Genomic DNA, 6,340 nt, shown 5'->3' on the forward strand with positions numbered 1-6,340 from the left:
ACTTACATCACCGAATGCTCCTCTTCTTCTGTTCAGTTTAAATCATGATGTGAAAAAACATGTGAAAAATTAATTATTTATACACAATTTAATTCAAAATCACTACATGTATGTAAAACAAAAAAACAGCGTCCCTCCGCCCCAACCTCGCAGTGGACACGGCAGCTCGGAGCGACCCTCGATCACGACAGGTTTTCCTCAGTGCGACCCGACCAAGTCCCATCACCCTTGACAGCGAGAACACAGTGGATGACCGTTTCAGCGCCGTACAGACCTTGTATCACAGTCTGGAAAATCGACACCGAGACTCATATCAGCCTCTGAGAGTACGGCTGTAATAACACCAGCATCACGGTGAGTTATAGCAATGAAAAACCCTGGTTTACAGCCACGCACAGACTACTGCTTTGGATAAAGGCATTAAAAATGGATGTCAGGAAGAGAATAATGTGAAAACAAAACTGCTTAATTAGCAGAAATAAACACACATCATGGTGAGTCTGTGAATACATACATTTATAGTAGTTGTTGAACTCTACAATAAACATATTTCATTGTCAAAGCTATATTTCTTGCCATGAGTACAAGATTGTATTAAAGACAAGTAATCTGGTTCTATATCGGGTTGAGTTGTATCATTTGGTTATGTCATCTTGAATTGTAGTTAAGTCATTAATACTAAAATTATTCCAGTGTAATTAGTGGTTCAGTCAGAACAATGTTATCACACTATAATAAATTAAACAGTGAAAGTAACATGTCTTTATTTTTATGAAATAATTGCGTTGTCTGTATGTTTTTATGTTCGCCAGAAGTCCAAGGCAATAACGAGGGAGTGGACAGAACACCCATCCTTAGAGGTTAGTGACTGTGGCAGTTTCACCTACCCTGCACCACCCAAGTGGCGTGTTCAGGGCCCTCTGGCACAGAGACACAGAAGACGGGGTTGTAAACACCAGTTTATTGTAGAGAGAGGGCCAGCTGGAATTAGCCAGGAGCAGATCGAGATGTGTCATGACACAAGCTCCTCTCCTGAGTGTGTGTGGGGATGGGGGGTTTTACCAGTTGCTTGTTAGACCGACCAACGAGCAACAGGTATGCAGTCACTCTGGTCCCAATCACCTGGATCCAGATCAGGTGTGGTTGCAAACCTGACCCTCCCCCACACCACTGTGACACTCATATTAAATAAAAGGCTAATTCCGTCAAGGTGATACAGTATGCAGTTTGGAGCTTCCAGAAAGCAGTGTGCCGCTATCGGTTTTACAGCAATACTTATAAGCTAAATAAAGAATGTTTGCACATGGGCAACAAGTACTTGAGAGTATGTTTTGGTGAAAGGAACTATTCTCGTACAATAAAAGATAATGTTCCAGGAAGAGATTATATTGCAATGACATAACTGCCAAGAAAACATACTTTTTGAAATACAACATTTAAAATAATGAATGCTGAGGCGTTTCCTGGCTGTATTGGTGTTGATCACTAAGACCCTGCATTTTACAATGTAGCAATGCCAAAAGATAAAGCAATCCGGGGATCAGTGCTACAGTAAATGATGATGTGTGCTTATAAACAATTTCTGGCAATACATGTGCAATTATCAAGCAAGGATTGTAGTATTGCAATATTGTCTATAGGCATCTCTGTTATGCTGTGCATTCATTCAGTCAAAGTCAAGATATTTGTCTACACGCAGATATAATTGACAGGCAACAACAGAACAAATTTTATGAAAACTACAAAGTGTCCGCAAAAGACAGACACCAAAAACAATCATTCCATTTCACAGAATTCCAAGATAAATACGATAAATCATAATCTGTGCCAACAAATGTACCAAAGACCTCTGACAATAAAAGGAATAAATCATTAGATGTCATTACTGGCCATAAAGGGCGTCCCTTGTACAGTACAATAAACTAGAGCAAGGTCAAAGCAGCATCTGTAATGAAACAACTATACCAATAAATGATAATTTGAACAAAAGCTAACAACACACACAGCTAAAAAACAAGATGGTTCTACTAATTCTTCACATCTAACAAACAAATTTCAATGCAACTGATATTATTATAATCCGATTTTTTTTATTACGATATAAATTTTCACTTCCTCCCTTTGATAATATTTCAAAGAAAATAAATGTTCTTAAAATGAAATATCTACCATTCAATGATAATATTGACATACATAAAGCAACCGTAATGGGTGAGCCTTGTAAAACAAAAGCTATTGTGGCTGATGGTAACTGCTTCTTTAGGGCACTATCATTTGCAATAAGTGAAAACGAGCAGAATCCAAAAAAGATCAGACGTACTGTTGTTAAACACATGAAGGAAAACTTAGGCAAATAGGTTAATAATCAAAGACATGAGCAGTCATCTGTGGAAAATTATTTGCAAGTATCGCATATGAAATGTGTTGGAAGTTGGGCTACTGAGGTGGAAATACAGGCAGCGGCAGATGTACTTGGTATACATATTTTCACATATTATACATACATAAGTATGCATGTATATAAATACATAAGAAGTGGTTGAAGTACTTTGCATCAAAATCACAATTTAAATTAGAAACAGCAATTTACCTGAAACATGTCAATGAAAGTCATTATGAAGTCATCACGTGTGAAAATGGAAAAATATAGAAGGCTGTGTTTGAATACAGTATGTAGCAAATCAAATATATTTGGAAAGGACAAAGTTCATAATGAAATATCCAGCAAAACGTTAACAAGAGCTTACATAAGTTAACATATTATTTATAGTTAGGAAGAAGGTGATCTAGTTACTGTTTACGTTGTATATTTCAGTTTGTGTTTATTTTTGTTATACCAATATAATGACTAATGACTACAAGACTACAAACTTTAAAATACATTGCAGAAGGATACATCTTATTTAAGTGAATGATTTCTAAACAAATACAATACAATTATAATAAAAAATAAAATAGAATAATCATAAAAATAATAAAACAATTATACAAATAAAATATACAAATAAACAAATTTTGTATATTTGTATATACAAATTGTGTTAATTGTTTATGCATAAATCTCCAAGTTCAAATTACAATTGACATTGAAGGAAGTTGAAGCCCAGGGACCACAAAGAGGCATTTTCAGACCGCATAAATAATGCACTTAATTATAATTAAAGTCCAACTGTATGTGTTGCGGGAAAACTGTAAATATCAATGATATGTCTTTAAGGTCAGAGAAATCCATGTCAAACTTATGGACACCGCATTGGCAACCAAAATAGTGAATGTTCGTGGAGAAAACAGGGAATTACTGGAATGCTACGTTGGTGACATGATGATGGGAATGAAGCTCAGCCCTTGGGAAGACCAAATTAAACATGTGACAAAGGTCCAATCGTACACAGTGAAGATGCTGATGACACGTCATCTGGACGACTGTGTGTATCTTACAAGTACGAAGAACACAATCATTCTACCGAGATTAGATGTAGATGTCGCAAATAATGAAACTGACATGAAACTCCAGGAGGAACCATCAGAAATAGCGAGCATAATAACATCCACTACTTTGAAAAACAAACATGTATGCATCAAGTGTGAAGACCACACTTGCCAAGATTGCAATAGATTCCAGCTCAATGATAAATACAACTACGACAATGAGTGGCACAAATGGCAAAAATGATGCAGTTGAACATAACCTGGATGTTACAGTCACTATTACAATGTCTGTCATGCACCATTACTTGGTAAAATACAAAATTACCAACTTAATGACAGATATTACAGCCGTCCAGCGACAATTTGTTACAGGTGGCTACTTCAGTCTCAGCTACACCAACAACAATATGGTGATACTGATATGACCAAAGATGAAAAAGTGGTCAAAACAGAACATGAAGGTGAATCATTGATTTATTTACCTTTCTCGAGATGGCCTTGTTTTTGTAATAAAAACTAATAAATGTCAGTTGTCTTTATGAAATTACTTTCCTGAAGATGGCCTTGTTTTTTTTTCTAAAAAGATAACACATCAGGCGATGTCCACAAATATTGTTTTATTTTACAACTTTGTTTACGTTGTAAATTGATTTTTTTTCCTAAAGATTGCCTTGTTTTTTTTTACTAAAAAATATTGACCCACATGTGGTGGGATCTTTATAAATACTATTATATTTTGTTTTGTTGCTTTGTCCAGATGTTTTGGCCAATTTTTCAATGAAACAATTATCTGACCTGTCTTGTCATCATTCCTCTAAAATTTCCACTCTACTTTATTTTGCAAACAAAAAAAGACATGTTTGACTCAAACATGTTCAGCTACTCTTTTGTTTGTGATTGAAGAATTGGGAAATTTGGAATTGGGGTCTAATGGGGTCCAACCCCAAGGACTGGACCCCTTGTAATCATAATCAGAATAATAAGAGATCTACTCGAGAATAGATTAACAAATATCAATTTTACACTAAACATGATCCAGAAATATTATGATATACAGAAGTTACTTAAATTATAATATTAAATGTACATCATGCTAAACCAGCAGATGGAGCCAAACTCTAGTTCACCACGCTTACCAGCAGAGGGAGCCAAAGTCTAGTACATCCTGAGACCAGCAGAGGGAGCCAAAGCCTTCCACAATACAGAAAATTAGATGTTGCATTTTTCAAGGTCGCACAGCCAAGGACTGCAGAGTCAGCTCTTCTGAGCCATCTGGAATGGAAAACTACAGCAACGTCCTTCTCCAAAAGAGGGGAGGGTGTTCAACTATGAAGGCTGAAATTGGCTGTCTGGAAAGTGACATCAGAAGGCATGCAAACAAAGAATAAGAGCTGCGATTGGCTCAAAACAGGATTTTGAGGGATTCATATCACCAAAAGAGGCAAGACATGTAAATGAGCAAAGCTTTGATGGGACTATAAAGCAATAGCTAACTCCAAGTTTGCTGTTGCATTTGTTTTTACAATACACAATAAACTTAATCGCATCAGACTGGTCCGGTTACGGTGTTTTTCTTCTAAGATTTCTGAGTCAAGATAGAAACATCGTGCAGAGATCCAGATTTTTTACTGGCCCCAAGTCTGGACATTTGTTTAGCCATGACATTTGTCGGAGCCGAGCCAAGCGAGAACGACGACTTAGATGGAGACTGAAAACCTAGGGGAGTCGGCCTGCACTTCAAAGACACTATTGACCAAAAAAAAAAAAATGACTTTTTTTAGAGCTAAGCAAAGTTTATTTTTCTACAAATTCGGTTTGTGTCTGAGTGCAGAACTCCACCCAGGTCGTAAGATATCGCAAAAGTCTCTTCTCCAATGAACCTAAAATATTGACCTAGTTAAAAATTACTGTAATTATAAATGTAATCAGAAAAAGGAACTTCAACAGAAGCTGGTGCGAAAAATCTGTATGAATGTGTGCTAATGAAAGACCATGGTATGAAAAGAGTGAGTGATTCTCTGGTGAATGTTGCTATAATCGGTTAAAATACAGTATCATAAGAGACAAGGGCATGTATGTCATAATTATTCTGACTGAGCAGAGCCATTTCCCATAATTAACATCCATTACTGGAATTTTACAAGAAATATCCCTATAATTTCATGAAATCTTTGACTTATAACATATATTAACTATTAGGATAGAGTTATACACCTCTAAAAAACAGAATTATTATCTTTAAAAACAATAAAGAAAAGCCTAAGTACAGATAATAACTATTGTTATTACAAAAATACCATCAATCTAAGACCATTCACATGTAAGACACAAAAAAACATGTAATTTTACTTTGCAAATGCCCAAGTTTAAATATACTGTTAAGAGTTTTGCAGAAAAAGTCTGTCAAATTGTTATTTTTTAATTCAAATTTGCACATTGCATTTTCTTTTTCTAAATTGAAATACAGGGAATAATTTAGTTACTGGAAAAAAAACCCCTGTAAAAACACTTTTTTATAGTGTGGATGTGGGTAAACATACAGCTCATCCAGCTCATAATTACATACAACTTTCTAGTGTTGAGGAAGTTTTATCGAGAAAGAACATCAGATAGGTAGCACGTAAAAAAAGTAAAAAAATTGTCTAAGAGGATAGGCAATGGAGTTTAAAAAATGTCCAAGAGGATAGACAATTGAGTTTTAAAATAGCCTAAGAGGATAGACAATCCAGTTTAAAAATTGTATAAGAGTTATCGTCATATATATATATATATATATATATATATATATACATATATGGGGTTTTTTTTTTTAGTAAAGGTGTTAACTGAATTGCCAAATAACCTCTCAATTTTGCTCTAATCAGACTTCAGAATGATGTGATTTATAGTTGAATACCCCCTGGCCAAGGGG

The sequence above is a fragment of the Zeus faber genome (genome assembly GCF_960531495.2).
Source record: "Zeus faber genome assembly, chromosome: 21".
NCBI classification, from domain to species: Eukaryota; Metazoa; Chordata; class Actinopteri; order Zeiformes; family Zeidae; genus Zeus; species Zeus faber.